Source organism: Camelus ferus, chromosome 3, assembly GCF_009834535.1.
Source record: "Camelus ferus isolate YT-003-E chromosome 3, BCGSAC_Cfer_1.0, whole genome shotgun sequence".
NCBI lineage: Eukaryota > Metazoa > Chordata > Mammalia > Artiodactyla > Camelidae > Camelus > Camelus ferus.
Window position 1 is genome coordinate 68313358 of NC_045698.1, and position 22781 is coordinate 68336138.

The 22781-nt window shown below is 35.0% G+C and overlaps 1 long non-coding RNA gene across 1 annotated transcript; it reads left to right on the forward strand.

The window, feature by feature from the left end:
* The first annotated feature begins 967 nt into the window (after positions 1-967).
* On the forward strand, positions 968-22394 carry LOC116662629. The gene is made up of 3 exons (XR_004318601.1): positions 968-1203; positions 10119-10200; positions 22263-22394. It is a non-coding gene; the product is annotated as an uncharacterized LOC116662629 (long non-coding RNA).
* Positions 22395-22781: the final 387 nt, after the last annotated feature.

Sequence of the window (22781 nt, forward strand, 5' to 3'; positions counted from 1 at the left end):
AATTGTCTACTCATATTATCATAAAACCCTTACCCCACAAGCCATTCTGGCTGATTTCCTCCTACTTCTGCATTTCATTTGCCTTGCCTTTTATACTTACTTCACTTTTTCTAGCTGCTTTTTAACTGAGAGCCAAAGATCAGTTTTAAGGGCAGTCTCTTCTGTTATGTCACATGTTTCTATAATGCAAATGACTCTTTATACTATTAATCTAAACTAGTATCAAGATAGTATGACATGAAATTTACATTGGATGATGTATGACTTTTTCTAGCATGTAAATATTTTGTGGCACCACTAACATCATATGAAAACACAATGCAAAATATAGACATGTTATATTAGTTTTCTATTCCTGCTTTAATAAATGACCAAACTTAGTGGCTTAAAACAACACAACGTTATCATCTTACAGATCTACAGTAGCAGTAGTAGCAGTGCTAGTGGCAGTAATAGTCGGACAGGGATCTTGCATCTCACTAGGCTAAGATCAAAGTGCCTGCAGAGCTGTATTCTTCCTTTGGAGGCTCTAGAGAAGAATCTGTTTCTTTGTCCTTCCCAGTTTCTAGAGGCTGCCCACATTTCTTGTCTGAGTCCCCTTACTCCATCTTCAAAACCAGCAACATTGTATCTCTCTGATCTTTCTTCATATTCAAGTGTTCCTCTGACCACAACCAGAAAATATTTTCTGCTTTTAAGCACCCATGTCATTAGATTGGGGCCACCCAAACAATCCAGGATGATCTCCCAAACTCAAAATCTTTCCATGTAAGGACTTCCCTTTGCCATGTGAGGTAATGTAACTATAGGTTCCAGGGATTTAGACATGGGCATCCCCAAGGGCCCATCACTCCGCCTACCACACGTGGCTCAGCCACAGCCAGCCACCGAGAAGCATTCACCATCGCATGTACTTTGTCTTGGCTCAGTCTGGCCACCTGCTTTGCCTTTATTAACTACTTCTCCCCATCTTTGTAATTTCTTCCTGTTTGTGTAACTCTACATTCTTCTCTGTACACCTCCCATCAGGCTTTTTTCCTTTTTTTAAAATCTTAGTTTCATGGTACAATTTATTAATGTATTAGGAATTTGCCTTTTTAAAAATCTGTCAGTTTGTTAAAGTTAGGATTTTTCTGTTTATGTTAGAGCTCTGGTTACAAAGCTGCCAACAGTTTGACAAGTCTGACCAGTCTCATCTTTCAGGTAGGCCAATTTATTGTGGTGTACAATTTTGCAAAACGTAAGATTTTACAGGAAATCATATATGACATTATGAGATGCTTGTATTTTGTTTCTTTCTTTATCCTTTTCATGAAGGAGAACTAGAACATCCTTTCCTGGATTATCAAGTATCAACTAGAGGACAATGAATACTAAATCTGTATCTCCTTCCTTACAATCTGCACAAATACCAGTTTATAGTCTTCAATGATATGCTTGATATTTTCATTTTTTCCATTGTTACAAGTTTACTCGCATCTTAGAGTTAATTATTACTTGTGCCAACTGTGCCCTTCTTACCTAGAATCAATCACCAAATGCCTTGATAATTTTGCCTTTAAAACTCTTTCATGATGAATTCTAGCCTCTAATGCCATGCTCCCAAAGTGTGGTCCATGTACCTCTGGTGATCCACAAATTTATTTCAGGTCATTACTGAGATATTATTTAGTTTAGATACTTTTATGGTTGCCATTCTTTTCATGCTAAATAATATCAGTGTATTTTTTATGCTAGTATAGGGGAGGAAGAAGTTTTCCTTGACCCTCTCAGGGTCCCTGACTGGGTCTGAAAGCTAAATTGACAAAGACATATTGACAGAAGAAAAGAATGCAAATTTATTTAATATAAGTTTTATGTGACATGGAAGTCTACCTAAAGAAATTAAGACCCAAAGAAACAGTTAGACCCAAATATTTTTATGCTATATTTAATAAAATATGATAGGTCAGAGGGTATGAAGTAAGTGCAGCAAACTGGGGGAAACATAGCAAGACCTGTTTGAATTCTTTTTGCCATCCCTTTGTCTTCAGAGATAAGGATGCTCCTTTCTTCTGGATATACGAAGGGCATGTGTCATATGAGGGTTCTATCACCTGTTTCAGGGGAGAAGGGCAGGGGAAAGATAAAGAGACCTTTCTGCTTCTGCAGCTTTCTCAGACTCCTTCAGCTTAAAATACTCAATATGCTCAGGTGTCATACTTTGGGGGTAGCATGTCCTGAATCCCATCCTTAGTGATATGAAATCAATTTTTGAAATAAAATTGCCAAAGTTTTAAAAGTTACTTAATTTTAAAAATTGTAGCACATAGTATAAGGAGTGTGCAAATATTTGCAAAAATTGTGTTGGTTGCATATGAGAGAATAAGAGCTAAGAAACTACATAAAACATAGGGTTTTGATTCCTTTCATATTGCCACATTCTACACCTCATAAAGGGCAACATGGAGACACCAAAGAAATACGGTTAAGATGCAATAATAAGAGGCAAAGTATGAAGAGTAAAAAGACTGCAAATGGAGTTTGAATATGGCAAAAATTCTTACTCCTTTCTTTTCTCTTTGACTCTTTTATCTGTTTGATGCTTTTTGAGATTCTTTCTCCTCTTCAGTGACTGATATGATTGCACTGACCTTCATAATGCCTCCTAACTAGGAGTTGATGATCCACTTGAAATTCATAAAGAGTCAGAAAGAATTTGGGGGCAAAAGAGGAAGCAAGCAGAATCTTTGGTTTTGGCAATTGGCTGTAGGGAAATGGAGCTATTCTTTTCCCCACCTCTATTCTCTTCTGTATCTCTCTTAGCCAGAATGTGCTAAGATTCCAAGGCTGCAGGTCTAGCATAAAAGTGCTGTAGAGCAGTTTGTTCAGCACATTTCACTCTCCAGCTTAGATATTAAGGTGACGCGACAAAAGAACATGTATTTGTAAACCACATATGTTCCAATCCATTACACTACATTTAAAGGTGAGATAGCCATTAGTGGTTAGGAGGCAGTAGTACACACAGTCTCTATTCTTTGCAATATAGCAAAGGTAACAATAGTACTGATATATTAGGGATTTGGGGATTCTGGTCATATAAACACTCTGATTTCACATTAGCAGTCACAATTCGCATTACTCACTGCTTAATTTTCAATGTCAGTGAGGTTCAAGTTCTTATTAATTCATTTTTAACTTTCTAAAAAGCCTGAATTACTAATTTTCTTCTTCCTCAGACAACTAATCCACATTTTTAAACTGGATTTACTGTCCACAGATTTTTTTTCCCCCATCATACTTGATTTCATTATACCTGCAACTATAGATTCTTCCTTAAAATTTTGACTTTATCACTAAATCTTCCATTAGTCTTTTCTGCCCGTAGGTAAAAAAAATCATATTGGCATCCAAGCAATTCCACAATCATATTTTAATCTATTTATTCAACATAATCACCACATCATCATCATCATCATCATCATCATCAACCATGCCATGCAATGTTTACTGCATGCCTATAATACGCAATATGCCATGCACAATTGAGAACTACAGACAAGTATAAAACACAGTTCATGGCATGTAAGAGTATTTTATTTAGATAGAAATTTCTTGTAAAATAACAAATAAGTTGGTGGGTAATATAAAACAAGTACTAAGTGAAAGACACAAACATCAAATGCTAGAAAGACTTGAAAGAAAAAAAAAAGATCAATATGGAAGCCCTTACATGTCTGAGTACTTTAATCACTACCTTCTCCTGTGAGAGCTCATTCCTCTAGCCAGATTAGCCTCCTCTCTTCTGTTGAACCATGAAATGTTAAAATACTTCTCAATACTGTGTTCATTTCACTTGGTAAGGAACTTTTAAGCCCCACTATCTTATCAAATTTTAATATCTTATTTCAATTTTTTAACTTAGATTTTCTAACCTATCAGTCAAAACATTTAATTCTACATAGATTTGTTGGAAGAAGTATGTACTGCCATTAGGTGAAACTAGAAGTACTCTTCTGGGTTACACAGCTTGTCTTTTTTATGATCATGTGAGAGAAAAAAATATGTATTTCCTTTTGATTTATGCATTTTGCACAAAATTAAAATATTTTACTAAAGCAACTAAGTTAAAATAGTAACTACTACTGTTAAATGTTTTAAACAGAATGGGCAATGGCAATGCATACATATGCATGATCTATATATTATCATATGATAATATATACATATCACATCATACATATATCAGACTATATTGCTCTCAATTTTAAATTAGAAAATCTCTGGGAGAATATTTTAGAACAATTAACTAGTAAAGAAATTCTCAGTTTTTGAGAAGGTACTTTTAACTTTGGTAAGTTTATAAATGACGCTTCATTAAAAACCAGATTTTCACATTTCTTAGACTGCAGTGTATTAAAAAAAGGAAACTTTATTCAACTGTGAGAAAAAAAGAAGTGAGAAATTCAGGTACTTTTATTTTGCCATTCCCATGTTTTAAAAGCTGTATATGTTGTATTTCAGATGTCTAAAACTGTGTATTTAACTATGACTGAAATTCAAGCACTGCCAAGCATGACCTTTAAGTTTCAGTTTCTCCTATAACTAAAGAATATATTTTAAGTTTTCCATTTCTTATTCCATGAGTCTCAATTTAAACATCTAATGGTCCTGTTATGACCATTAGAACCTTAGAATCTGGACTTCTACATATCTTCTTAGAATCTGGACTTTTCCCTAAACAGAAATTAAATGAGGCTTCTACAAAGCAAGATAGTTGTTTGATTATGTTTGCCAATATTCTTGTGGAAGAAGTCAGTGGCAGGGTATCTAAGACATTCAGATTTAAATCCAGAAATAAAAAATTCTTGACATTTCATAAAACTGAAGCAGTTGATCATGGTTTCATAAAACTCACTGATTTTATTAGAGTATTCTCAGCTTTTCCAAAGTCTTGTTACTAAGTTTAACTGTAATGGTTCCTTTTGGACTACTCAGTGTAATAACCTGAGTGAACAGCCCATGATTTTAGTGTTTGCATCTAGCTCAAACTTTCTTAAATTTCTACTTTCTTTACCAATGTTAGTTCACAAGGTTGCTTTAAGTTAAAATCTTCAAAGCAATCTCATCATAAAATTTTAATCTTGAACTTTCTTACAAATTGTCTGTACTAAATTATTACATGAAACAGAGCTACCTTTACAGATAGAGAAGTGTAACTTATTCTGAATGCAACTGTTTAGTGATACTTTGAAAGTGGTACTTCCCTTTTCTTCTGTTTTAGCTTTCAAACAACTTGGTGGGAGTTAGCAGAAGCATAGAAATATTACTGAGTTTCTCCATGGCAACGCTATAAATGACTCCTACACTAATTTGCTATGCCCTTGGGGCTACTGCTAAGAGAGTCGTGATAATGGCAGCTAGAGGCAAATCAACCCAGCCCTTGAATGCTTGACTAGCTTCAACTTTCTGGGATAGGTTTCTACTATGGTCTCCCCTGAATCAGTACTGTCTTACTAAGGGAGCACATATTCAGCATCTCTTACTGTAGTCAACTGGGAACTATTTTCTGGGAAAGGATATGGGTAATTTGGATGAGAAATGTTCTGGACTGTGTGGAATTGTGTGGCCACCCAGCCCATTTTTTTCCCCTTCTATGTTCTCTTTTTATCATAGGAGCTAGAAGCCTGGGAACTGTATTTTCAAGAATTCCTGTCATTACGGTCTCAGGGTGGACACTACCAATGAGAGGAACTAGTGTAAATTTCAAAGGACAGAAAAAGCAAAAGCTATTCTCATGGCTATGGCTGGCAATTACTAAGGCTTCAGCATCAAAGTTTCCTAGCAGCTTCCCAGTGATCTCCAAAGAATCACCTGCTTTAGTGCAGTGAGCAGTGAAATCAATGGCAATGGTTTCCTATAATTTGAGCCTTTCCTGATTTCCTAAATGGTAGAGTCTATTATAAGGGAAAAGAAGGAAAGGCTGCAGAGGCAGGTCTATTTGTAGATCTGTTGGAGGATTGGGAGGATCCTGGCTGATGATGACTTTTCTGTCTCTGTGATGCATCTATTTTTAATGCTGCAATGGCTCTCGCTGAACCCAATATCCGCACAAAGAGAAGTGATATCTTACATGTTTTCAAGGTTACAACTTTCAGTGGCCATTTGCATGCCCAGCTACTAATTGTAAAGCAGAGGCATTGTGCCCAAGTGCCTGGGACAGATAGTTTTTCATCCTAACACATTCCCAAATAAACTCTCCCCATATGGACAAGCCTGGAATTTATGTGTGGATCATCACCCAAATTTCTCCTTCCCTTTGGTGAGTCTCTCTTTGGGGTTCTTGATTCCTTTACTCAGTCAGGACCACCAAAGGACTTTAAAAGGAGGGGATTAATTCTGGATTCCTTTTCTTTCAGAGGCTCTGTATCAGTTGGGAGTTCAGTCAGGAAAACAGAAATAACTCCAAGTATTTCAAACAACAAATGGCTTAATAGAGGGGGTTAAAAAAAATCAGAAGGCCTCAGGTAGAAGTGAGAGAACACAATTTCATTTCTGAGTAAGGATTAAGCCAGAGATGAGCCTTATAGGTTACCCACAGAGACTGCAAAGGCAGAAAGAAACCTCACTCTACATCACCAAGCAGAAACAACCCGTTCTATACATGTTCTCAAAGTAAACAATAACTATTGCTGAAGTAAGAGGACTTCATAGCACCACTGTCACACATAGTTCACTCTAAACTTACCTGTAATTGAGATGACCTATCATGTTAGTCAGTGAGATTTACCCAAAGGCAAATTAAATTCTTACCTTTAAAACAAGAGGTAATTTTGCATCTTGGCTATGGTTGGGCTCCCAGGGAAACTGGGAAATATAGGTGCTATCTTCCCTGATGATCACATTTCAAAGAGATAGTTCTCAAGTCCTACAGAAAGATATTCCAGAATTATAAACCTAACAAGAGATTTATTTAGCCTTTATAAAGGTTTACATACATTTCAAAGAGACTGACAGAGTTTTTTTACAATTACAAGTTTTCTAAAGTAAATATCTAAGAAAGGGAGGGTAGGATATCTCTTAATTTTCTCAGGGAGAATTAGACCTTTATTTTAAATTTATATTCGCCCTTACATCTTACATATCAAGAACTAAAACATTTACATAAAATTAGCTGCCTTTTTCTTTATCACAAAATAGCACACACAAAATATCACAAAATGGCATCTCCCAATATCTGAGTAGTTGGGTTCTCTAGGGTGGCAACTATATAGAAGTCAGGAAAAAGACTGTGGAAAGGCTGGATAAAGATATACATTTATAGGTATAGAAAATTCATAAGGAAAGCAAGTCTCATAATTAGTAATCTATATAGATATTATTTTTGGGCAACTGAGCAAGTTAAATTATCTACACTCAAGTGAATTTCTGCCCATTTTTATTTGGCTAGGTAAGAAATCATGATCAAACAATAAATTCTACATATTATTTATCTTAGTTTAATAGTGAGAGCATGATTGTTTCAGTGAAAAATACATATACTAGATCCTGATGGTAATAAAAATGCTTCCCCTTTCCTATTGTAGAAATTCAATTATATATTGAAAAACCACAACTAGTAAAATACGAAGGCAGAAATGAAATAAATCACACAGTTATGTAGAGAGAGAAGTATCACACATTTATCTCAGGATTTCATGTCTAAATAACTAATATGTTTTACTTGTGCATTCAGGCTATCTCACATTCATGCTCAATCAGTATGCTTATCTCACTAAACTGTACTTAATTTTGTATTCCTGATGCTTGCGTATTTCTTGGCACAAAGATGATACCCAATAGCTATTTACTGGATTAAATTTTAGAATGACTTTAGTTTTAGTTTATAATTATCCAAGGATGAATCTTGTCCTCATTTATTGAGTAATACTAAACTTTCAAACTAAGCCCTCAAAATGGTTAGTTTAATTTGCTGAAATTTTACAATATAAAAAGTAGCATGGAATCATATTTATACATTTTCTTGTTTATTCGTGTTCACTGTCACCTCAATCACCGCTAATGGTTACCATTTGTTGGGCGCTCACTACACACCTGGTAAACATTTTATGAATTCTTAAGTTGCACAACTCCGTATGTTGTGTTTGCTAGTCCTACCTCACAGCTGGTGAAACTTAAAGTAAGTAACTTGATTAGGGTGATACAGCTAGAAAACGGTAGGCCCACATTTAAACCCATGTCAGTCTGAGTACACAGTTCCTGCTCCAAAGTCTCTGCTTTTTTGCCAACACAGAACTCTGACTCTCTAATTAGGTCATGTGTGCCCAGGCCACACGGCAAGCAGTTTACATAGTACCAGCCAACGGAAGTTGCAGTTTCCTGCTTGTTCGAACCACTGTTGATAATCAAGAAAGCATAATCCTCTGGGTTGCAAATGAATCAAGGGGATCTTAGTGATAAACAGTCTTAAGTCAAAGAGGTGATGATAATGTCTTGGTTTTAGGTGACCAGTTCATTTATGAGAGACTAAAAGATGTGACCCATGAGGGAAACTCTGTGAGCAGTTGATATGTAGGAAACAAAGTTCAGAACTTGTGGAAGGGCTTTCAGCAGGAATGCAAAGAGTTATTTTTCCCAAACAAATGTATTGTGGTTCAGGAGAATCTCCACAACATTCCCAGTAAGGCCTGGAATGAGAAATAAAAACTACAACCAAGGAGTCAGAGAAAATGTGAGGCTTAATTATATCTCACTGAATACTATGCAGCACAGTTAATTCAATAAACACTAGAACATCCCTGCTTCTGGGGATGAACAAACTGCTACATCCTGCTGGGCCAGTGTGTAGAGCTACACAGCCATGTCTGGGAGTCCTTGCAGAGGAGAGCTGCAGAAGGCACGATATCCAACATCAGGGAGGGGAGGGGAGCCAAGGGAAGGGAGTGTGGAGGAAGGGAGAACAGCCTTTAGAGGCTTCATACCTTGGCAGGTTCTATGGTTTGGCTATGGAGACCTGGTTCTGATTACCTTATTCAAGCTGCAGAAAAAGGGAAGGCATGCCTGCAGGCACAATCTCCCAGGGGTTAACAAATATTCCCTTAATGATTTATGGTAAGTTTTGCTTTGCTTATTGTCCCAAACTTCAAGTTCCACAGGAAATTATTTGTGATACCACTGTACTGTCTTGTCTAACTTTTTTGCATTACTGCTTTTCAGAGGTACTCAAAGCTTGTGTTGTTATTTAACTATTTATTTGTTCATATCATTTCTTCTCAATGGTAAACTGCTTGAGTACAGGACTACATCCCAGAAATCAACTCTCTTATAAGCAGGTAGAACATTCTCAGTAGAAGGCAGAACAACTAGCAGAGAATTCAGACATACTGGTCTTCTTTGTTCCAACGACAGCCCATGGGAGACATGGCAATGTAGCCAAGAGACTCCTCCCTACTTAGGGATTATTTTCACAGAAAGTGAAGGAAGACCACATTAATTCACCTTAATTAAGGAGAAATATTTTGTTTCATGGACATGATTCACAAGAAAAGCTAGGGTGAAATTTACCTTGTGCATTTAGAACAAATAATATCAAATACTACCACAACTCCTCCTGTGTGAGAGCAGACAGAGCTGCAGAAAGCTTTAATTTTCACATTTCCAAAACACTGGAACCAGAGGGAAAAGAGTGCCTCTCTCTCACCATTATTTCAGAAATCCCAGGGAAGTATTCACAAGTCCATTAAGGATTGTGAAGAAAGAGGCAAGATCCCAACAATTCGCTTTAGGCCACATGGATAGAAGGTGCAGTTCCTCAAAAGAATGGAAAGGCCAATGGGTGAATATTTGTGAGCTTTAAAGACATTATATTTTATATCTAATGCAGAATGTGATAAAAGGAGAGAAATAGTATATATTGAAAATGTGTTGAGCTCCTACTACATGTCCTATAAACTTTATATACATTATAAACTTGCTTAAATATCCATAAAAGATAAAAAATATGAAGATAAGTGGAATACTGGGCAGTACCTTTGCCATGCAAATTCTGAAACAGTGAAAGATTTATTATTAAGATAAAGAAATAATGGTATTTTTAAACCACTAACACTAAAGGTTAACATCTCTATTGATTTTAGGATTACTTCTCTCTCCAGACAAAACCAGATAATTAAAAAAAAGAATTCTGTCTGCAAAAAGAGTATTTGCCCAGTGCCACAGGTAAGCATTTTATATGCATTTTATCATTTAATTCTCAAAAAATACTAGAATGTAGGTATTTATATTTGTTAGGATATAGACTGAGCTATTTTAGCAATGAGTCCAAAATACACATTGACTTAAAAAAAGATACAGGTTTATTTCTTTCTTAAAGATATATAGGGTGATCCAGAATAAGTTAGCCCAAGAGGACTCTGCCAGACACAAGGTAGAGCTTGCACCTCTTGAGTCCAAGATGGTGCCATTTTCCAAGCCTAGCTATTCCCCTAGTATTGCTTTTCACAGCCAATAGAAAAAGGGAAGAAAAAAAAAAAAAAAAAAGAAGGATGAGTGGGTTATTTTAAGGATAGAATCTGAAAGTTGCATGTACCATTTGTGTTCTCCTGTTAGCCAGAGCTGGGTCAGATGATCTCAATTAAGAATAAGTCAAGCTAAGAAATGACTCTAGCTGGGAGAGCAGGAGCCCTACTAAAACCTCAAAGTATGTGGTGTTCGGGATAGAGTTACCGTGAAGTTAATGTGGTGCTACTTTTAGAGCCTCATACTTACATGTTCTCCTTCCAGGGCTCTGAGGGAGGGGGAGCTAGCAACATAGTTATTTATTTATTTTATATCCTTTTGTCCTAAGCACTTCCAAAAGATAGATCTGCCCCTGACAGGTAGGGCCTATCTATAAACAAATACAAGGAGAATAAATTCTGGAGGAAAATTCACAGTCTCTGCCCTCAAATAATTTCCTTTATTTTATCAATGAGACCCAGAGAAGTTAAGTAACACAAAAAGTCACATAGATTTGGAGCTGAAATCAGAACCTGGGTCTCTATGGCACAAAGACTTTTGACTCATATTTCTAGAACATCAAGTAATCATATCTTTCAGAATTTTATTTCTTCCTGACACTATCTCAGGAGAAAAGCTGGACAATCTAGAAATCACAAGGTAATTGGCTGCATTGCTTTGCCCCTACTGTTCAGATGATCTTGGGAGACAAAGTGAAAGTGAAAGAGAACATGCAAAGCTGACTTGACAGCCAGTTAGCTGGGGAGATGTCGCTCTCAGATCTACTCAAAGGTTAATAACACAGATGCAGTCAAAGATCTGATGGATAGAGGCTGTGAACCCCGTATCAATAACTTACAGCGAATGCCTGGAGGTGGCAGATGAAGAGACTTGTCATCAATTAAGCATGGCAGTCCATTTTTATAAAATTGTCATAAGGGATTATTCAATTTCACATCTTAGTTTGCTTGGGGGGAAAATCAAATAACCCTAAAGGTTGCATTTTAAAAACAACATTTAGTGAAAACTCTTGCTTCTGGCCTCATGTCAGACTGTCAAAGAGGTGCTATACAATTTGAGCCATGGTTTTCATTTTTCCATTTCTGATCCATGGTATTTTTCATACTTATTATTCACCTCACAAGTCTTAAAAAACATCTGACTAACAGTTTTTATTTTAAGAATTTCATAAGTTGGGGAAATATTTAATTATCAAGAAAATAACCTCAAAATTTGAATATGACTGCAAGTTGAATATTTATCCAGCACAGCAACTTGGAGTGTACATTTCTCAAAGTTAAATACCATAACAAAAAGTAGACACATGCTTTCCCTTTTATAAATTTTCTATTTATAGTAAATTCAGAAAAACAGTCTGCACTGTCTATAAGGGACTTAAAGTGGTCTGTCTCTAGATAAGCTTATTTAATTTCAAGACTGGATTCAAGGAGTTCCATGTAATTTGAGTTGAATTTACTGTGGATCAGCTTCATTATCTAACCTTCTATAGCAAAACTTAAAATTCTTATATGTGTGAAATCCCTATGAATACCAGAACTCTTTGGTAGCACACTGGAAAATTTTTAAAGACCCAAAGTAACCTTTTTTGAAAGGTGATTATAACTGTAATGCAATCATTACTGAACTATAACAAGTTGTCATAGTATCTAGAAAACTATTCACAGTTATTCTACCATGTACATTTTCACACTTAGCATTGTACTGCTCTTTCAGTAATTGTTTACTATCTTAATATGACTGGACTAATACCCACCTTCCCAAAGAAATTATTCTTCTTTTGCACTGGATTAACATTATCCTATCTTACTGTTTATTTGTAGCAAGTTGTATCCAATTCTATACCACCATCCATTCAACTTCATAATCTATTTGATGAACATCACTAAAACAATTTATAAAGTTGACAGTAACAAAATGAAATGATATACAATGATATCAACTTGAGTTGGTACCATGAAAAGAGCTCAGAGTACACCAGAAAGTTGTGGGAAATTGTTGAGAATCACTATTCTATAGATAGTTACAATTAAAGGAAAAGACCATAGAATCCTAGAATTATAAGACACAGGACTTATTTAGGCCAACACTTTAATTAAACAGGCCATGTACCAAAAACTAGATTTGATGAAAATAATAAAATGAATTGGCAGCTGAATTAAGTTTGGACCCAGTGTTGTGTATGCCATAGCCAAGTGTTTTGTCTAAGATCATGCGGTTCCCCAAAATGGCATGGATAGAAGGACAATAGCAGTACTTGAATTTCTTTACTTGAATCAAGCAAATTATGGATCAGCATTTTATCCTCAAATTAAAACTTCTCAGCTAACAGCTGATTCTTTGTCACCCCCTCCCCAATATATCAGCCTAGAAGGAGGACTGAACCATGTAATTGCTGGGCTGAGAAAGCTGGCACTCTTTTAGATTCCAAAATATTCTACCTTGTAGCAAGTAAATGTAAATCATTTGGTTGACTGACTGACTGACTGGCTGGCTGATTGACTGACTTACAGACTAACTGGTTGACTGACAGACTAGGGCTTCCCAGGGAAGGTCAAGGTTACCACCTCTACATGCTCCTCAAGTAAACTTCCAATGTCAAAGATAATTGACAAACCTGCTATCTAGAGTACCAAGTTAATGAATAGCTTTCAAGGAAATATTTTCTAAATATAACTGAAATTTCTTAAAATTTTTCTTAATCCCATCATTTTTTGTTTTATATAAAAATACTAATTAAAAAATTAAATTATGTTCAATGTCTAAGAATGATATTATGTAGTGAGTAATTCAACATCAACGTCTGATATTATGTGATAGACCAAATAGACACAATCTTGGGATAATATAATACTCACAAAAATAGTACAGCATTTATATTTCAAGGCTTGGATATAATGCAATGCCTTTTAAAAGGCAACTTTTCAATACAAACTTTAAAATTTATAATATCAAACTTTTCTGTCTAAAACTCACTGTAGCAAGTTGATGCACTTTATTCTGGCATTCATGATTTAGAAAAATGTTTTTTGCACACTTGGATAAATTAAACATCATTAGATAAACCAAACATTTGGATAAATTAAAAATCATTGCAGCAATATACACAGATCTTACATTCCTTTGACTTCCCCCTTATTTTCTAATTTCTGTATCTTTTATTTTATGAGAAGATACTAACAAAGAAAAGACAATAAATTACTACAAAAGACAACATTGATTCTTGGAGAGAAAGGATAGTGAAAATCATCTCTTTTATAGGACCAAAGAATCTCTTTATTTAATGTCATTTATGGGACAATGTAGTCACGTATATTGCTTGAGTCCAGCTTCACCTACATTAGGTAAACTGTGTCTTATAAATCCTTTTCTTAAGGAATAATTCTTACATGCTCATTTCCATTTCTTTTCTGCAGTTTCCCACTAAATTGATACCATTTGGAGTAAATAGTACAGTAAGGCATTATATAAATATGAAAAAATTTAAGTACTATGGTAAGGCATTATGTAAAATGAAAAAAATTTGAACATTAAGGTTTTAAAATGTATATAATGCATGGTCCTTCATATTATCTTTAGAATTTCAACATTTATGTACAAACATGAATGCTAAGACTGAAATGCCTAGGTTTTTTTCTGTTGTTAGATGAGAGAGTACTTATGGTATCAGATTCTACCTTAATCAAAACTGAACTAAAATGAAAAGCATCACTGCAATAAGCCATATGGCTGCTTCATTCTACACTGTTATTTTTAAAGAGCCAGCCTCTGGCATTTCTCCCCAGAGGAAGTATAAAAATAGCATTACTGCTATGCACAACTACATTGCTTAACCAGTCATTGTGTTAGCTGGCACTAAGTTCCTGAACAGCATAGTACTGCTACACAGGTCGTCTGGATGATTACGAATGGGTGGTCTCATGGGTCAGGGTTTAATTTGGTAGACGTGGCCTTTGTAGAGGTAACTACACAATTCAGCACCAATTCTGAAGGAGCAGGGATGAGAAGAGTTATCTTTTTCATGTGACCAATGAATCTTCTTTTAACATTACCACTGCTGTACACAGATCTTAAAGATGTAAATGAAAGATTCCATTTTATTGTATTGAGAATTATCCTTTTGAAAAACCACTTTTAGTCTGAAAGTACCTTCAGAAAGGATTCTACTTCTTGAAGATAACTGACTCAATTTCAAATGATTTAGTAGCCTTTAAAAAATCTTTTAGGGAATTTTTTAATGCTCTGTAGAGAGTTGAAGAGTGTGTACAGAGGAGGGTGGAAGTAAGCTGATAAAATGCTATTACCAAGGAAAGTCAGGCTAACTATGAACTTTAAATTTTGTATTCAGTTCTATGGCAAACATCACCAGCTTCTCTTATAGGTTATGTGCATTATAGATCTAGAAGTGGATCTCTATTTGGGCTCATGGGTGGGAGTTTGTCCTCTTATGTTCCAAATTTTCTCAGTTCTTCCCTATGGCACATCCAGCTTTTCTTCCAGACTGCTGGACTACCTGACCTTTTGAGACTTGAAGCCTAGTGCAAGATGCACAGAAAACAGTCCTGTATAGACTTCTTCCCTGGCTATAACTGTTTGAGGTGAAAGCCTCTATAATAAATCTCTATTCTACATCACTCATAAAGATTCCACTTCAAGTCAATTCCTGACAGATAAAGTAGTAATTCAGATATGAAGAAATTAATCAAAGGGATTAATGCCCAAACACTCTCAATAAGAGTCACTAGAAGAACCTAGAAGCATACTTCTACCTTCTTCGATTTGATCCCACACCCCTGAGTGCAGACCACTATAGTCCTTATTTTATTTTAGACACTATGCTACACAATAACACTGAGTTTCTCCAAAAGTAGAAAGAATATACCTCCTGGTAGCTACTCCTTCAAATATTCACTCTCAAGCCAACTAGCATCTTCAGTCTGCAGTGTCTCAGTCCCACTTTTCCCTGCCTACTTTATTACTACTTGGACAGACTGTCCCTCAGGCTATTTTAACAGGTGTTAAAAATTTATCAGAGATTTTTCTCCTGTGTATTAAGAGAGAAGTCTTTATAGTTTAGCAATTCACTGAAAACTTGTGAAGGAAGTGATGCCCACATTTTCTTTTCCTTCCATAAGGGTCACCCTAGCTCTGGTACTTCTAGCAGAAGCTGATTAGAACAATGACCACGTCTTCTGGTACAGCAGTAAATGAGCCACGATGTGAAAGGTGGCAGTGTGTGTCAGTTCTCGGAGTAGAAGCTACCAGAAAGCCATTTCTTTTTATTCCAGCAGAATTGGGTTTTGGCAACCTGGGCACTTCATTTCTCTTCCTTGATAGCTGTTTCTAAGTCACATGTCCACTGTGCAGTCTTTCTTGTTCCTTACAGTGTCATCAAATATTCAGTATTACAAATATTTATTGAGCACTTAACCACGTACTGGGCACAGAACTGAGCCTAGGCCTCTGTTGGGATGAGGTATGTGATGAGGGAAACCTCTTCAGTTTGTCTGAGGACATAGCATATGCTTGGGCATACTGACTACCCAAAGAGGAGAGTTGTAGTAGCTTTTGTTGAGGTTAAGATATACACATATATACATACACACACACACACACACACACACACACACATATATATATATATAGCATAATAGTTTTATGCTGCTTAAAAAAATTTACCTAACCTGTCACTGCTGACATTTTGTATAATGTGAATAGGATTCTTATTCTTTTCTCTAACTCTCAGTGTTTCCATTACAGCACAATTAATGCTGTGTATGTGGCTGGGGAGAAATGGTTTCCAGCAGCTCTCTAGGGTGTGCTTAATTAGATATGCTATGCCTTAGATTTGGGCTTTTATCTTACTCATTAAATGTACATTCAAATGATCATTCTATAGATGGCATTGTAGACTGAGAAGTCCGACTTAGGACATAATACAACAAATCAATTCCCTTTTTTATTCTTTTTCCATTCATCAGTACATCCTACCACAGTACAGTGAGACAGTAGTCAGCAACCCATTGTCAAACAGCAACAAAAAAGCAGTATCTATTGCTAAATTTTTACAAATGCAAGTTTGAAACTAAAAGAAATCAGAATAGGGACTATATAAATGTCATTTTACTAAAAGACAAAGTTTAGTTACACACACACACAAAAGTGCAATAGTGTGCACTAAAATACATTCCAAGGCAGAAACTCATAATTATGTTTATAAGAAGACAGAGTAAACTCCTTCTGAGAATATATCCAACTTTGTTAGATTTTCTGAACAAGCGACTACAAAACAGTACATCTACCAAAAGCAGTGATGCCTAAAATGTTTTTACATCTTCAGGGGGGAAAAAAGAGCTTCCCTCCTTCACTATTCGGGTTAAAAGTACTTTGGATTCATTTTTCAATGTTGACCACTTAGCTCTTCCTACTAAATTAAGTACACATTAGTAGCTTTTAAACATTAATAATAAATATTTACCACAAAAACTACAAAAGTATGTTATTAAAGAAACCATTTCTGAAAGCACTTTAAAACTGTGGACCATGTGAAAAAAATCCATAAAACAAACAAAAAGATTTATATGCTGCCTGAGTCACTATTACTATTTATTTATTCATTTATATTTGTAAACTCAGCGCTTTTGGAAATGATTTAGGGCAACTTAGAAAAATACATAGTACAACATGCATATCAAAAAGAAGTAAAACTGCATTCAATATCCTGAAATAACCTATAATGAAAAAGAATATATATATATATATGTATAACTGAATCACTATGCTATACACCAGAAACTAACACAACATTGTAAATCAACTATACTTTGAAAAAAAGAAGTGAAGAATTTGTGGCAAAGGTAAATAAGGGTAGACACAATGGAATAAATTCAAGAGTTACACAAAATGCATGCCCTGGAGTACAAGAGCTAACGTTGAGCCTCTAATTTGGCACTGCCCTATCTATAACAGTAAAGCCAGGGGAAACACAACCAGTTCTTTGAGCCATCGCTTCTAAAATATGAAGATAAGCCAGTTTCTCAAAGAAGCACATTTTTTGCTTATATGGACACCAAAGATAAATATCTTCATAGACAAAGTGATATATGTTTTGTTTCTGTTACTGTTGTCAAAATACATACAATCTTAACACTCTACTGAGGAATAATTAAATATATGTAGTAGTTCTGCAATACTGAAGTCCAAGTACACCAGACATGGCCTTCCAGTCTTTTGCATTAATCCAACTACAGCTTTGAAAATACAAGGTGAGATGACTCTCAAACATTTCTTAGTTATTGACCACTTTGAATACCTGGTAGAAATAACAGATGTCAATTAAAAGTCATATGCATAATATTTATGTGCAATTTTAAGGTGCTCTTAGATCCTCCCTTATCCAAGGTTAAGAATCTCTGACCAAGAAAAAAAATGGATGGATTGCCTAATTTTCAGGAAATCCTTTGTAAATATTATTTATTTCCACTAAGATTTTGAGACATTAAACAGTAGTGTTTGAGGTTATTCTCCCTGATGAGACTCTAAGTGCATGTATTCTGTGCTGTGGCTTAAACCAAAGCCAGATGGGAGTTTTTGTTTATAGATTAAGAAGGGGGGAGAAATGGCAGCCCTTTATAAAAGGCAGAGAGAGAGAGAGAGCAAAAATGATACACACACACAAATGTCTAATTTAATAGAAGGTCTTTCTTCCTCTGCACTGAGACAGGACGTAGAAGAATTCTTGAAAGGAGGCCCTAGGGTCTCCACAGGGATTTCCTAGGAAATCATACCATCAGATGAATGCATAGCTAGTGAAAGTTTTAAAGGTTTGTAGCAAAAATAATCACAATAAGATTATCAGTCTAGAAAATATGTGCAGCTCATTTTAGTAATACTTCATGAATTTTTTTAAAAAAGGATGTATCTCTGTGTGTGTGTGTGTGTGTACTCCCCAGTAAAGCATCCATGACTATTTAATAGTAAAGATCATAGTACATGTTCCAGTATGCATGTCAATTGCTGGATACAATGCAGTAAATTGTTGGAAGACATGGACCAAAAGCCAAAATATGCCTTTGGTTTTGTAATAGCTGATATGAAGTCATTCTTTCTGACACTGATTATATAATCAATTCAGTTGGTTCCAAACTTAAGAAAACACATTTCTGTCAACTGCATAGAAAAGAATGTGCATCTTTCTACCCCTTTCATGAAGGACATGTTTCCAGTTCAAGCAAGAGTGGCAGCAAGTCAAGATTTTTCCAAACTTGAATTTTTCAAAAAGTATTAAAAGTGTAAGTACTATATAAAAATCAATAAGGAGGTATCTACACTGAGTCCAAAAATCCCTCTTCTCAGGCATTGTAAAAGTGTGAGACACATTTAGAGAATATTCCAGTAACATTTTTAAGTATCTACATCCATCCAGTCAAGAATAGTATCTAAAAATAGACTTCTGATTTACATGGGCCAATAAATTCCTTTTTAATTAAACTATTTTGAGTTTTGGTCACTTTAAATAGTACAGGCATAGGTAGCCATAATTAAGTCCAAGCCACTGAGATAAAAGACAAGATAAGGTCAACAAAAGCTCCACATTAACTAGTATTATCCTTAACAAATATTTCCACAAGGTGATGAATAATACACAGTTTGTTAATGAAATTATCATACTTTAAGCTAGCCTATTATTCAAATAGAAAAGTTGATATAAGAAGCTCAGATTACTAATTGTCAAGAACAGAGTTTACTAAATATTTTAGATGTCTTTCCATCCTCTATTTGCTTTTATAGCTCTCCAATATTTCCCCAACCAGTACTCTATTAAATTCTTTCTATTGAATTTCCTGGCATTAGTTCTGTTTCCTGACTGGACATTAACTGATACATTGCTTTGATGTCCTAACATCTCTGAAATTGGAATGAATCTTGTCATTTCTTGATGAGACAGCAAAACTGACTTATTTGCAATTGCCTGTATATGTGTCTCAAATTTTGTATAATGGGTGTCAGTTGCTTAAAGGAAAATCTCAGAGAAGACAATAGAAAACTTTTAAGAGACACTGCATAATCTATTCTCTTTGGTTGCAGCAGATATTATGAGGAAAAACATGTACACTGACTACTCTGAGACAAAACAAGATTCAATTTCATGTAAAGACAGTTTCTTAACCAATTTGTCTTGCTCATATTTTCTTTTTTTCTACATATACAAATGTGATTTATGATTAACGTATTTGCTAATGTCTAAAAAAGCCTTTTCAATGTACAAAAATAAAAATGGTATGTCATAGGTAAGCATTTTATCATAGTTTAAATTGGCAGCATCTATTTTTTTTTTCTTTTCTCATGATTCGTAACATAATGGAGCATTCTACAATTGATGGTATTTAGATTGGATGAAATAGAACATATGTATAGACCAAGCACTAGAAAGATTACTTCCAAGTTCAGTATAGGGATTTGTATGACTTTTTAGTTTCTTTATAACTCTACTTCCTTAATACTCTCTGATTAAATTATTATAATGTTAAAGTATTATTAAAGCAATTTTTACAATAAGAAAAATCTATTTTTAAAAAAGGATATATATTAAGTCAAAATGTGTACTGGAGGTGTATTCTGGATTTCTTGCTTACATGGCAGAGACTGCATTTAAACTTACTTTGCTAATGTTTATTTTCTATCACTTTCTTGTGTTAATTAACACATAGCCCTTAAATTAGCGAGTGCTTCCTTTTCTCATAAAATGTCAACAATTATTGACATTTCTTTGTTGTGGTTAAAATGCTTTGAAATGATGTTAGCTAGTAGGCTATATTTAAATCGGAATATTTTCCAATAAATTGATCCTGATGAAGGGATAGGCCCCAAACCTTGGGTGTTCAACTGAGTATCTTAAGAAACAAGATCATGACAAGAATTCAGGAAAATACATTCTGGGATAATATACTCTGGGTTAGAAGTGATGATCATGGTGACAGGTTGAGATCTCTCTAAGAATATCCCTATTTGTAAGGATGAAGAGAAGGAAATAACAAAGGAAGGTTCACATGTATGGTAATTACAAAATTTCAGGCACTGTTTGAAGTACTTTACATTTACTCATCTTATCTCTCCAACAACCCAGTATTGTTATTATCTTTAACTTATATAGAATAGACCAAGAAGCCAGAGTTATTAGGAGAATAATATGCATAATTGCAGAATGTAAACCTTTACAGTTTTTATATAGATTGTCCCTAACTTTAGTGTCCTAGATGCCATGTGTCCTAGATGCCACAAACTAAATAAATAAGATTGCTAAAATTCTGAAAATCAGAATAGAATCTCTCTTCTGTTAAATCTCTTGGATGTAAAGGATCAAAGTTACTGAAAGGCGTGGCTTCACTCTATCAGTTTTATTGGTAAAGTGAAAGAATTTTTGACCTCATTTTTAAAAAGCTTCCCAAAAGCTCCATGATTAGACAAGATGACTCTTGCCTTTCAATTTTAGAGGTACTGTATATCCTCCTGATTTTGTCTCATCCTTGGGAAACAAAGCAATAGTGTATTTGAGCAGTGAAGTGACATACTGAATGCCCCCTAAAATCCTGAATCACCTGTTGTGTGTATTCTCCAGTTAAACACGGATTTACTAGAAAAGCCTATTGCTAATCAGAAGCTGACACAGTTTTCTTAACAGGAGAAGCTGAACATAGTAGCAGAGCAATTGTACCTACACCACTGAGGTGCCACATTCTCCATTCTTGTCAAAGTTCCCATTTTATCCTCTGTGGGATCCATGAAATAGTTTAGCTCTTCAAGGACTTATGAATACCTCTTTGATGTTTTCCTGAGAAGTTTCCTATATGCTTCAAGACAGAACACTGTGTTAAGTTAGCTTAAAGGCCAGCCTATATACTATTCACATGCTGTTCTTTATTCAATCTGAATTAGGCTGGTAGGAGTGATGTCTAGAATGACAACCAGGTGTGTGGCTTACTATTGGAGAGAGAGGGTTTTGTATACTTTAAGTCTGCTTCTTTAAACATGATTTTTTAATAAGACATACATTTTTCCCATGTATTACCAGATACAAGGAATGTATAGTTTTAGAATAGGCTCGCTATCAGGGAGAATTAGAGCAAGGAAGAAGTATTTTTGTCCTGAGCTTTACTGCTCAGAGTGACTACTTACATGGAACAAATGTAGTTCAAACATCAGCCAGTCTCTTCTTCATTCATTTTAAGAGATAGGCTCTTTTTTATCTTATTGATTTTTCTCTGCCCATTACGGATCACTTCATCTTCCTTTGATTTGTTTCTCTTACCAACTTGGCACTTCACATAGGTGCTTCATTTCTCACTAATGGCAATTGCTGACTATTTACCAAATATGACATGACTACTGAATCAAAACTTTTTACATCATTATACCTTAATATTGGTAAATGCAGTTTTACACCCTCCAAATTCACTCTGCCGATAGTATTAAAAATGTAGGGAGCAACGAGGACAAAAATCATAATAAAAATGTCCAACAATACAATCACAGTTTAGATCTCTCCTAACACTATATGGTACAATAATTTTGCTTATCTTGAATTAAGTGAGGATCCCACAAACATCACTGTGGTTAATGAATATCTACGCTTTTTCACTGGCATTTTTATTCTACTTGGTAATAGAACTGCAACAATAAAATTAATCCTGTATCATAACTATTCGGCCACTGAATAAACAAACCAAAGAAAACACTGATTTTGTTTATGTTCTTTTCTTTTTTAGATACTGCATCTGACAAGCCCAGCGTTCTCAAGGACAGTGATTGTTATTTAGCCCACTTTGTCAGTACTGAGTGAGCAGCAGAAAACAGATGATAATTAAGTACTACATCCACTGTTTTCCAATCTGTTTCTATTACCTACAGGAGTTACTGACTCCTTTTTTCCAAAAGATTGCATTTGTATTATAACATATTCTACAGAATATGTGCCTGTAGTAGAAAATAAAAATATATTCTTTTGTGAAATACGCATGCTTTGGAAAAATGAATAGTCAGATATAGGATGGATTAGGCATAAGAAATGATAAGAGAGAGGAAGCTAAACAAAATCTAAAAATCCAAGTGTATTCTATGATTTTTGTCATACTTGTGAGGGCCCCAGAAAGATGTACACATCTTATAACAAGACATACTAGTAGGAACTAGACGAAATACAAGATGCAGAATCGGGCATTGAGATTTTATTCAAATTATCAGTTATAGACCTTTATCTTTTTTGGCTTGAGTATATAACTACATAA